The sequence below is a fragment of the Palaemon carinicauda genome, chromosome 1 (assembly GCF_036898095.1).
Source record: "Palaemon carinicauda isolate YSFRI2023 chromosome 1, ASM3689809v2, whole genome shotgun sequence".
In the NCBI taxonomy this organism is placed as follows: domain Eukaryota; kingdom Metazoa; phylum Arthropoda; class Malacostraca; order Decapoda; family Palaemonidae; genus Palaemon; species Palaemon carinicauda.
This window is the reverse complement of record NC_090725.1, coordinates 277,663,402-277,676,734: the sequence shown is the minus strand read 5'-3', so window position 1 is coordinate 277,676,734 and position 13,333 is coordinate 277,663,402. Positions and strand designations below refer to the sequence as shown.

General features: G+C 44.1%; 1 long non-coding RNA gene across 3 annotated transcripts in view; it reads right to left on the bottom strand.

Annotated features, from left to right (window-relative positions):
- LOC137656887 (uncharacterized) overlaps positions 1 to 13,333 on the bottom strand; it is a 126,519-nt gene that overhangs the window by 23,137 nt on the left and 90,049 nt on the right. The window lies entirely within an intron of this gene.

Sequence of the window (13,333 nt, the reverse complement as noted above, 5' to 3'; positions counted from 1 at the left end):
GAACCTAACAAACCCATGTAACCTAACCTAGTAGTTCCCAAGTCACGACCCCTAGCCAGGGGCAAGCCCCCGGACCCCCTTCCAAGATCACAAACTTGTACTGGCAAGCAGTAATGTTGAGCTGTGCACGCTAAAAACAAGAAATTTGGAAATAATTTGTATTTTTCCTAACATACAAACCTGGAGCTATTTATAGGGTATTACTTTCGGCAACGCTGAAAACCAGCCAAGACAATTTTAGTGAAAAAAATGGTTACTCAACCGACAGGTGTGAGTGAGTGGGGTAGCTAGTCTACCCCAACCCCCTCCCACTAACTAGCGGATGGGGTAATTATCCCTCACTAAAATTGTCTTGGCTGGTTTTCAGCGTTGCCGAAAGTAATACCCTATAAATAGCGAAGGTTTGTATCTGAGTCGGAACAAATTTAAATTAAAGAAATTAATGACTATACTTTTATGACCCGGACGACGAAACTTGTGGGTCACCGGGGTGTTGAGACTGTGACGTCTTAACTTCTATGAATGAACGGCACTTGGGACACTGTAAACGTTGGGGTATTACATTATGTGATTTAAGGAAATCATCAACACTGGATAATGTATCAAAAAATTCCCCACAAAATTTAGCAAATGCTTTCAAATATGGAATACTGGAGCCTTTACAGGTTTCTATAACTTCCATCGTAAAATACGAAAAAAAAAAAATGACGAATTCGTAGATAATTTGTATTTTTCCTAACTATACAAACCTTAGCTATTTACATGGGGGTAATTACTTCGGCGTAGCTCAATGATAAGCCATTAAAATTATAACGAGGGTTTACTACCCCACCGCTAGTTAGCTAGCTAACCCCCCCCCCCCCCCCACACACACACCGGTGATTGCTTCACCTTGCTTAGAGGTAGGACTTATCCCGGGGGACAGGGCTGGCGGGCAAATATGTGTAAATAGCTAAGGTTTGTATAGTTAGGAAAAATACAAATTATCTACAAATTTTTTGTCGATGTCTCACAGGATGTAGATACAGGAGAGGGGGTTCCCAGCCCCCTCGTCCCGCCCCTTTTAGTCGCCTCTTACGACACGCAGGGATAACGTTGGCGCTATTCTAATTTTTTATATGCCCCCGCGGCCTGGTAGACGAGAATGACCATGAATGGGAGGTAAATCAGTTGTTGTTTGCGGAAGATACTGTACTGGTTGCAGACACAGAAGAGAAGCTTGGCCGATTAGTGACAGAATTTGGAAGTGTGTGAGAGAGAAGGAAGTTGAGAGTTAATGTGGGTAAGAGTAAGGTTATGAGATGTACGAGAAGGGCAGGTGGTGCAAGGTTGACTGTCATGTTGAATGGAGAGTTACTTGAGGAGGTGGATCAGTTTAAGTACTTGGGGTCTGTTGTTACAGCAAATGGTGGAGTGGAAGCAGATGTACGTCAGAGAGTGAACGAAGGTTGCAGAGTGGTGGGAGCAGTTAAGGGAGTAGTAAAAAATGATATTTTCATTATAAAATAAATTTTTGAATATACTTACCCGGTGAATATATAAATAGCTGACGTCTCCGACGGCCCGACAGATTCCAAAAAACTCGCGAGCGATCGCCATGAAGGTTGCGGGTGTGCCCACCAGCGCCGACTATCGGCCAGATACCGCATATACTTCTCAACCACTCCAGTTCTTCTCAGTCCGCAGGGTCTCTATCGGGGAGGAAGGGAGGGCCTTTAATATTATATATTCACCGGGTAAGTATATTCAAAAATTTATTTTATAATGAAAATATCATTTTTAAATATTAAACTTAGCCGGTGAATATATAAATAGCTGATTCACACCCATGGTGGTGGGTAGAGACCAGTATTATAACAATAAAGGCGTATATGCTCAAGAGTTTTTGACAAATATTTCATAAAAACAAACTTAAGTATAGGTACCTGGTAAGGAAGCAGACTCTGATTATTACTCTGCCTCATTAGTCCGCTTTCCTCACGAAGCCCAGCCATCCTCTCAGGATGCTGAAAGACTCCCAGGAGCTGTTATATCCAGGGCGAACACCCCTATAACAGGACCTCATCAATACCCTTAATCTGGGCGCTCTCAAGAAACAACATTTTGACCACCCGTCAAATCAAAAAAATTGCGAAAGACTTCTTAGTCTCCCGTACAACCAAAAATAAGATTAAAAATTTCATGAGTAGATTAAAAGGATATTGGGATTAAGGGAATGTAGTGGTAGAGCCTTCACCCACTACTGCACTCGCTGCTATGAATGGTCCCAGTGTGTAGCAGTCCTCATAAAGAGTCTGGACATCTTTCAAGTAATATGAAGCGAATACCGACTTTCCTCTCCAAAAGGTCGCGTCCATAATACTTTTAATGGATCTATTTTGCTTAAACGCTACTGAAGTTGCTATCGCTCTAACTTCATGAGCCTTGACTTTAAGTAAATTACGATCCTTCTCACTTAAATGAGTGTGTGCCTCCCGAATCAAAAGTCTAATAAAAAAAGACCACGCATTCTTAGACATGGGCAAAGAGGGCTTTTTAACGGAGCACCATAAAGCCTCTGAACAACCTCGTAGCGGTTTAGCTCTGGATAAATAAAATTTAAGAGCTCTAACGGGGCACAGCACTCTTTCAACTTCATTCCCCACAATCTCAGAAAGACTGGGGATTTCAAATGATTTAGGCCAAGGACGAGACGGAAGTTCATTCTTGGCCAAAAAACCAAGTTGAAGAGCGCATACTGCTTTATTACTGGAGAAGCCGATGTTCTTGCTAAAAGCATGTACAGTATCTCACTAACACTTTTAGCCGAAGCCAAGCTCACCAAAAAAAGTGTCTTGAGGGTAAGATCCTTCAGGGAGGCTGAATTTAATGGTTCAAACCTGTCTGACATAAGGAACTGTAGGACCACGTCCAAGTTCCAAGCAGGAGTCGAAATATGACACTCCTTGGAAGTCTCGAAAGACTTAAGCAGGTCTTGGAGATCTTTGTTATTAGAAAGATCCAAACCCTTATGCCTGAAAACAGAAGCTAACATGCTTAGCTTCTGTAGCCTTTAATGGTGGATGCAGAGAGGGAGCGACCGTTTCTCAGATAAAGCAGAAAATCCGCAATCTGCGCTACAGAGGCACTTGGAAGAGGAAATAGAGGAGGACTTGCACCAGTCTCTAAATACCTCCCATTTCGACTGATAGATCCTGATGGTAGAGGATCTTCTAGCCCTCGCGATCGCTCTAGCTGCCTCCTTCGAAAACCCTCGAGCTCAAGAGTGTCTTTCGATAGTCTGAAGGCAGTTAGACGAAGCGTGGGGAGGCTTTGATGAAATCTCTTTACGTGAGGCTGTCGCAAGAGATCCATCCGCAACGGCAGACTTCTTGGAACGTCTACCAGCCATAGAAGTACCTCTGTGAACCACTCTCTCGCGGGCCAGGGTGGAGCAACCAACGTCAACCTGGTCCCTTCGTGAGAGGTGAACTTCTGCAGCACCTTGTCTAGGATCTTGAAAGGTGGAAAGGCATAAACGTCCAGGTGAGACCAGTCCAGCAGGAAAGCGTCTATGTGGGCTGCCTCTGGATCTGGAACTGGAAAGCAGTAAGTCGAGAGCCTCTTTGTCAGTGAAGTCGCAAAAAGATCTATGGTGGGTTGACCCCATGTCATCCATAGCTTCTCGCACACAGTCTTGTGCAACGTCCACTCCATGGAGATGACTTGTCCTCTTCTGCTGAGGCAGTCCGCCAAGACATTCATTTTTCCTTGCACAAATCTCGCCAAAAGAGAGATGTTACTTGCCTTAAATGGAGTTCCTTCTGATCCGTGGACCAAAGACCCGAGCATTCCAGACTGTCCAGTGGAGCTCCCTAACCCAAATCCGATGCATCTGAATACAACACATGGTTTGGGTTCTTGATCGCAAGAGAAAGACCTTCTCGAAGTCTGATGTTGCTGTCCCACCAAGTCAGACATGTCTAGACTGAGTTGGAGATTGAGAAAGAGATACTCTCTAAGCCCTTCTCCTTGTTCCAATGGTTTAGGTGAAATTGGAGAGGGCAAAGGTTGAGTCTCCCCAGAGAGATAAACTACTCCAGCGATGAAAGAGTTCCCATGAGGCTCGTTCAAACTCTTACAGAGCAACTGTTTTTCTCTTGCAAGTGACGGACTTTTAACAGAGCTTGTTCCATTCTTGTGGGAGACGAAAAGGCCCGAAAAATCCGACACTGTATCTCCATTCCCAAATAAGGAATAGTCTGGGATGGGGATGGAGTACTGTAAGTTACGACTTCTCTACGTTCACTATGAGACCTAGCTCCTTGGTTAGGTCTAATGTCCATTAGAGGCTCTCCAGACAGCGATTTAATGACGACGCCCTGATTAGCCAGTCGTCAAAATAAAGGGAGGCTCTGAATCCTCAAAAAATGTAGAAAGCTTGCTACATTTTGCAAGGGCCTTGTAAAAACAAGAGGAGCAGGAATGAGGCCGAAGCACAGTGCTCGAAATTGGTACATTACTTTCCAGTCCACAAACCTCAGATGTTGTTGAAAGTTTGGATGAATCGGGATGTGGAAGTATGCATCCTGAAGGTCGAGAGAGACCATCCAGTCGCCTTCCCTTACTGCTGCCAAGACAGATTTGGTAGTCTTCATCGTGAACTTTGTCTTGACAATGAACACATTGAGCGCACTTACATCTTAAGTACTCCTGCAGTGAACGTGGCTGCCAGATCATTGGAGCCATCCCTGATAGCCTTGTTCCTGCAGTGAACGTGGCTGCCAGATCATTGGAGCCATCCCTGATAGCCTTGTTCATGCATGACATAATTGTACAGCAATACATTGACAGCTGGAGAGACCTTCTTACTTAAGGCTCCCAGGGACCAATCCAACAAATAAAAACTTCAAACGCTCGAAAAAAACTCCTAACAGGAGATGGTCTAGCTCTGAAGCAGACCATAAAATCTTTGAGCGTCTTATGGCTAGACGACGAGGAGAGTCCACTAGGCTTAAGAAGTCTCCCTGGGCAGAGGCAGGTACTCCCAAGCCGAGAACTTCTCCTGTGTCACACCAGAAGCCCGAGCGAGAAGCTAATTAAGAAGGAGGAAAAGCAAAAGCAGACTTTCCTAAACTTCTCCTGGATTCCAACCAGTCTCCCAGTAAGAGCATGGCCCTCTTGGAAGAACAAGAGAGAACTGACTTCGTAAATGTAGGAGTCGAAGAAAGTCATGCCAAGAGTAAACTCAGACGGCGGAGCAGCCGTTACAAAACGAGTAGAAGAAAATTTCACTAAAGAAAATCATAATTATAAAACAAGGGATTGTTGGACCACCCTAGGTTACTCCTCTTCTGAATGACTCCCCAAAGGTACATTAGTTGAAAGGGGGTCATCAACTTCTTCAGAAGGCACATCATCTGATAAATCTAAAGTCTTGCGAGAAGGAGATTTATATTCAGAATGACGTGAAGGAAAAGCCTGACAGGCTACATCAACTTGTATATGAACAGAAGTTAAAGTTGGAGGGTCGATGTCACGTTGTGACTGCAGAGAATGTTATTCTACTACACGTCGTGACAGAAGTAACTGACGTTCAAACGTCCTGTAGTAACAGCGGTGACTGCTGTTCGATGCTATATCGTGACTACGATGACTGACCCTCGACGTCACGTCATGTCTACGGTGTCTACCGCTCAACGTCACGTCGTGTCTGCGGTGTCTGCAGCTCAACGTCACGCTGTGACTGCGGTGGCTGACGTTCAAAGCGATCAAAGTTACATCGAGATTTATGCTCTGCATCTCGTTTAACAGCAAAGCTGTCACTAGGGATAACGTCAGCGTGGCGTAACAAAGCTCGTCTAGAAGGTTGAAGACCCGAATCACGTATCCCAGAACCGTGACGTACAAAAAGCAAAGGATCCTTTCGCACAGGAACAGGATCGAAAGCTTCTATTAAAGAAGAAAGCTTTAACAGCATATCTTGCAAAACACTTAACTTCGGATCAACCTGTGACTGCGGTGGCTGACGTTCAAACGTCACGTAGTAACAGCGGTGACTGCTGATCGATGCTATATCATGACTACGGTGACTGACACTCGACGTCACGTTGTGTCTACGGTGTCTACCCCTCAACGTCACGTCGAGTCTGTGGCAGAAACGTCTGTACATGAACGTCATCGCTATGAACGGGACTCTTATGATGACTACAGCTAGGACGTTGAACTTGTTCTGAAGGAACTAATAAACGTTTCAACCGTCTCGAAACTTTACGCCCAGGCTTTTAAAGAGACGAATCATCGGAAGACGAGGAGAAACTTCGTCTCTCCTGTCTTATGGCAAGGACGTGCTTGACGAGCAACGTCTGATACCTTTGAGGGAACGTCTGTTCGTTGGTTTACACTCCTCACTCCCTTAGGTCCTACGACATACCTTCTCCCTGGTGCAGGGGAGCCTGAAAGAGGTCTCGGACTAGGCAAGCGACAAGCACGAACAAACGAACCCTCCGCAACACAGAACATGTTTTTTGCACTTACTTCACTGATATCGCATTTTTTAATAATTTCACATTAGACATCAATAAAACTGATTTCTACCTGAAGCACGCAATTCTCCCTTAAATCAAAAGGTTAGAATTGCGAAATGAGTCGTATAATGTAAGCATATTAGTACAAAATGAAACACACATGCAAAAATCAATAAACATATACATATACAGGTATATCGAATAAAACGGAAATATATAAAGATCAGTGACTGGGATGAGACTAAACACTAGTTCACTAAGGACTACGTTTACAATCTCTCACCGTACAGTGCCTTGGGACGAGAATAAAAACTAAAACGTTTTATCCTCTCTCCCCGTACAGAGACTTGGACGAGAGTAAAAAACTGAATCGAGAACAACGTTACTCGCTCCCAAACTTCTTGTACAGAGACTTGGGACGAAAATAAAGATCGGATCGTTCTCTCTTTCTCTCTCTCTCTCTCTTGTCACTCACAAGAGAATGGCCCACTCACTCTTCGTCAATAACAGGTTATTTGACTAAAGGAAAAAACTGAAAGGACTAAGAAATTGAAAATTAACATGTTCCTTTAAATTAGTATCTAAAAAACTTCAGTTTGAAAGAAGAATGAACAAAACGTCAAAATCGATTTACTCTTTCTGCAAAGTGAAACCGTGATTCTCTCTTTCTCTATCGTAACGATAGAGCGCAAACTGCGTAGCATAAATAAACCAAACGTTAGTTCATCTTTGAAAAACAGCACGAAGACTATTCAAAGAATAAATTTCTTAAAATATTTTCTAAAAATATTCATCTCATCACTCTTACAGAGCAACTGTTTTAATCTAAACAAAAATAAAAGTTGAATGGGCTCAACGTTGTTTAACTTCGTTTTCCAAGTCAGGACCGCCTACAAAGAATAGGTAAAGGCCGCATATAAACAAAAACATAAAATTTATCTCGATGTTTAGTATAAATGGAAAGCTAATCGAAGAGGCCTAATAAAGGCGGGTGAGATATAAAATATATAGAGGTGAATCTATAAATATCAACAATAATTTATAAAGTGATAAAATAATCACTAAAAGCCTTAACATACTTCCGTACACTGAGGGAAGGGTAGGCCATCTTTTCTCTATGGAAAAACCAGAGCGAGATTAAAAAAGCAAGGGCAAAAAACTTTCCTTTCAAAAGCATTTCTTTTGAAGATAGTATTGAATAATCCAACACGGCGAAAGCAATAAAAACAAAACCAAGTACTTCACCAATTCGGTAGAAAACTCGAGGTCTAGAGCGAGCGGAACCAATGTTGTCGGTGATACCGACAGAGAAGAACTGGAGTGGTTGAGAAGTATATGCGGTATCTGGCCGATAGTCGGCGCTGGTGGGCACACCCGCAACCTTCATGGCGATCGCTCGCGAGTTTTTTGGAATCTGTCGGGCCGACGGAGACGTCAGCTATTTATATATTCACCGGCTAAGTTTAATATTTAAAAATAGAGGGCTGGGCATGAATGTAAAGAGAGTTCTATATGAGAAAGTGATTGTACCAACTGTGATGTATGGATCAGAGTTGTGGGGAATGAAAGTGACAGAGAGACAGAAATTGAATGTGTTTGAGATGAAGTGTCTAAAGAGTATGGCTGGTGTATCTCTAGTAAATAGGGTTAGGAACGAAGTGGTGAGAGTGAGAACGGGTGTAAGAAATGAGTTAGCAGCTAGAGTGGATATGAATATGTTGACGTGGTTTGGCCATGTTGAGAGAATGGAAAATGGCTGTCTGCTAAAGAAGGTGATGAATGCAAGTGTTGATGGGAAAAGTACAAGAGGAAAGCCAAGGTTTGGGTGGATGGAATGAGTGATGCAAGCTCTGGGTGATAGGAGGATAGATGTGAGAGAGGCAAGAGAGCGTGCTAGAAATATGAATGAATGGCGAGAGATTGTGACGCAGTTCCGGTAGGCCCTGCTGCTGCCTTCGATGCCTTAGATGACCGGGGAGGTAGCAGCAGTAGGGGATTCAGCATTATGAAGCTTCATCTGTGGTGGATAATGTGGGAGGGTGGGCTGTGGCACCCTAGCAGTACCAGCTGAACTCGGTTGAGTCCCTTGTTAGGCTGGAGGAACGTAGAGAGTAGAGGTCCCCTTTTTTGTTTTGTTTCATTTGTTGATGTCGGCTACCCCCCAAAATTGGGGGAAGTGCCTTGGTATATGTATGTATGTATCTACGAATTTTTCATTTGTTCCGTAACTGAAATACAAACCACGCTATTTACATGGGGTGACTCAATCCTTAGTTAGGGAGGTAAGTCCCTGCCATACTGGCTTTGGCTTGCCCGGGGACTCCATATTCGAGTGTGTGAGTACTCAAGAAATAAGGAGTCCCTGCTCTTCGCTAGCATACTGTGAAACTGCTGCGGCCTACATAAGCTGATAAGCTGTGTGTAAAGGTGAGGAAGTGACTTGTCCTAGGAAGTAGACCTGGAGTTCTTCAGATGGAAATCTAGGCTAGGACTCTCCCAATACCACCTCGTCAGGGTATGGGGACATGAAAATAGTATTACACTTAATACTAGGAACACAAGGGTGCATAGCTTAACTGCAGTGGTTCGAGGTCAGCTGTGCAGAGAACCCAGGATGTTGCTTTCTCCAAGGGAGGAGAGGATGAAGAAAAGAATAAGGGCCAGACAGATCTTTTCATTCACCCAGACTAAAACCGGGTAACAATGCCCTCAACCTTCTGCTACTTGTCCATTAAGGAGCCTGAGGTTAGACCAGCTGTTGTACAGCCACCACAGGGCCGATAGAAAACGTATCGAGCCTCCTGTGTGTCACGTCTTGCAGGTAGATGGCCGTGAAGGTGGTCTGACGCTTCCACACCCCAGCTTAAAGGACCTGCGTCACTGAATAATTTTTCTTGAAGGCCAGGGACGTAGCTATGCCCCTGACATCATGCGCTCTAGGTCGACGTAACGGAGAAGGGTCAGGATTCAAGGCCAGATGTATTACCTTGCGAATCCAGGCCGAGATAGTATTCCTGGTGACCCTCCTCTTCGTTTTCCCGGTGCTCACGAACAAGGCTTGCACCTGGGGACGAACTGCAGCTGTTCTTTTAAGATACAACCTCAGACTCCTCACTGGGCACAGTAGGAGGTGGTCTGGGTCATCTGTTACAGAACGAAGACTCGAAACCTGGAAAGAGTCGAACCTAGGGTCCGGCACTCCCGGATTCTGAGTCTTGGCAACAAACTCAGGGACGAAGTTGAACGTTACCTCCCCCCATCCCCTTGAATGGGCGATGTCGTACGAGAGACCATGCAGTTCACTGACTCGCTTGGCCGAGGCCAATGCTAGCAGGAAAACAGTCTTCCAGGTAAGGTGGCGATCTGAAACCTGGCGTAATGGTTCGTAGGGAGGTCTCTTCAGAGACCTGAGAACTCAAACCACGTTCCATGGAGGAGGTCTCACTTCCGACTGAGGGCAGGTAAGTTCATAACTCCGTATGAGAAGGGAAAGTTCCAGCGAGGAAGAAATGTCCATTCCTTTAAGCCTGAAGGCAAGACTTGAGGCCGAGCGATAGCCTTTCACTGCCGAGAGTGAAAGGCGCATTTCCTCCCGCAAATACACGAGGAACTCCGCTATTGCTGGAATAGTGGCATCGAGTGGAGAGATACCCCTTCCACGACACCAACCACAGAAGCCTCGCCACTTCGCCTGGAAGACCCCTGCGGATGACTTGCGCAGGTGTCCAGACATCATATTCGCAACTTGTTGCGAAAATCCTCTCTCCGTGAGGAGATGCTGGATAGTCTCCAGGCGTGAAGTCAAAGCGAAGCTACGGCTTTGTGGAAGATGTTGGCGTGTGGTTGTTTGAGTAGCTCGTGACGTGGAGGGAGTCCTCTCGGAACCTCCGTGAGGAGTTGCAGAAGGTCCGGGAACCATTCTGCGTGATGCCATAGCGGAGCTATCAGGGTCATTGATAGATTGATCGATATTCTGGTCTTGTTGAGCACCCTCCTCATCAGACAGAACGGGGGAAAGGCGTACAAATCGATGTTGTCCCACCGTTGTTGGAAGGCATCCTGCCAGAGAGCCTTGGGGTCCGGGACCGGGGAGCAGTACAGCGGGAGCTTGAAGTTCAGTGCTGAAGCGAAAAGATCCACCATCGGGGAACCCCACAAAGTCAGGACTTTATTGGCTACTTGACGATCCAAAGACCACGCGGTACTCACTATCTGCATCGCTCTGCTCAGACTGTCGGCGAGCACATTCCTTTTGCCGCTATCACACCATTGGCCAGTACAATGAGGACACAAGGTGTGGGGATCGGTATCGACCGCCGACATAAAAGTCCCACAAGGGCGGCCGGGAAGTCCAGGGCATGTACGCATAATCAGTAGAGGCCAACTTCAAACACACTGTGAGGAAGAAAAAGCAAAAAACAGATTAATGGCAATCAAAGCGAGGGAGAGAGCAGACAGGTCTGTTCTCCGCCCGAGCCAGAAGTAAAGTGAAGCAATCACTGGTGTGTGTGAGGGGGGGGGGGGGGGGGTTTAGCTAGCTACCCTTCCCTACACCCCGCTAACTAGCGGTGGGGTAGTAAACCCTCATTAAAATTCTAATGGCTCGTCATTCAGCTTCGCCAAAGTAATTACCCCATGTAAATAGCGTGGTTTGTATTTCAGTTACGGAACAAACCTCACTTGAAGAAATAACAAAGACATGACTAGGACAAAGGTTTCCACGGAAAAGGATTTGTTGGAAGGGGTATGAAGAGACCACTTGAAGAGATAAGGAAAGGGGGTTGGGAAATATTACCCAGCCCCGTGCAAACTTTCCATACGTATGGTTTCGTGATTGGTCACCGGAAAAACAACTGAGTCTAGAGAGTAAACATGAATGTACTAGAATGGGAAACTTGTCCACAGCAAGTATTTATGTGAAATCGGGGCGTAACATGGTAATAACAAAATGCATAAAAGTAATATAGCAAGATAAAATGGAGTGTATGATAAATAATATTTAATGGGAATATAAAATGAGGTGATTTTATAAGATATCGGATAATAAAGCGAGTAATTCTTGGGTCAAAAGTAATATGTATACGAGAGTATTACATAAAAGGAATGGTATACTTGTACTGGATCAAGTCAAATACTTGAACCAAAACCGGGTGAAGTCGAATAGTTGAAGTTGGCGGGTAGAGAAGGAGAAATCCTATTGGTGGAGGTAGAGTTTAGGCGCAGAAGGTCAAAACCTGCTATGTGCAAACGAACGAACAAGAGCGACTACAACCGACCCGTAGAATTTCAACAAATAAATGAAAAACACTGCTAATGTTAGCATGTTACGCTAACATTGCTAATGTTAGATTGCGCAGCTCAATATTACCGTATTTTTTCATCGGTTTATTATACATCCAAGAAGGTAATGTATAGAGAAGAAAAAGCTTGTTTTGCCATTATATACAGTTTTCCCACGCATGTTTTCCCCATCCAAAACCCCGAGTTCCAACTGGGGGTTTCCCATTATCGTTGGATATAGATATATACTGTATATATTTCTGAAACTATTCATTTGCGACGGGAACAAGTGTCATTTTCGAAGAGAGCGGACCTTTTTCTATAGCAAAAAAGTAGTTTTTTTCCTAGGTTACATTGCCCCGTAATACAGTACAATAATACCGACTAAAATACATCACGTCCAGTGCATTTTCTCTGTGACCAATTACAAGACTAATTTTTGGATAAGTGCTAATATGAAGCTAAAATTTCCCCCCTGTATTTATTCCAGACTTGACTTACCCAAACTCAGAAAATTAAGGCAAGTCATTACAAATTAAGAATATGGCTGAGTGAGAGGGAGTTGTAAGGGTGGCTCTCCCCCATCTACCCTGTAGGTAATGATACAGCTTCAACGTTAAGTTAGGTTAGTTAGTGTTCACGTGTTTATTTCCCTTTTAAAATTGGACCATGTAAAAGATTATGTCTTGGTTTGAAAGAAAGAGGAGCTCGAAAGAAAACGAAACTTGGGAGAGAGAACAGTGCTTGAGACCTGAGATAACTACAGCAGTTAGTCCGTAAGAGCTGTTTCACACTATTATTTGTGCATGAAAAAAATACAATTGACTTCCCCATTACTACTACGTTGGATGGTGGTAATCGGAAAAAGATACTTTTAGGGATGATAACAACATCAAAACATAAGAAAACTAATGGGGGGAAAATTTCATTTTCATGCAAAATTGGCTGGGTAGCAGACTACTGAAGTTTTACTGGTTTAGGGGCAAAGGTCCCACAAATAATAAAAAAAAAAAAAAATAATTTTTTACTGTGTATTTCATCAGTCACGTACAAAACGGGCACTTCTTGAGTTTCTTTTATATTAGAAGCTGTTTTTATTGCTAGTATTTTTTTTTTTTGTTGGGTGGCTAGATTTGCGACTCCCATAGCTCAAAAACACTGGGCCCCCCCCCCTTTAAAAGTATAAGAATCGTTCAAAACAACTATACCGTAATCACACCTAGTTTCAATTTTTCTCTTAATGGAGAATATTGTGGAAAAAAAATTACCGGTATTCCACATGGTGCAAATTTATGGGTAGCCCACCACTTAATGTTTTTGGGTTGGAGCTGGGGCCTTTGTATATCGACGGACAGGCCCTCCCATGTGCATAAAACACCACCTATCTCAAGCTGTAATCCTTGACCACACTTATCTAACGGGAAATGGCTCCTAAAACTGCCATATTCTTCGTGATAGGGTTGAAAAAAGGGATTTATGGTCCATGGGACGACATCGCACATACACACCTAGCTCTTAGAGTATAATTATTAATCAAATCTGATCTG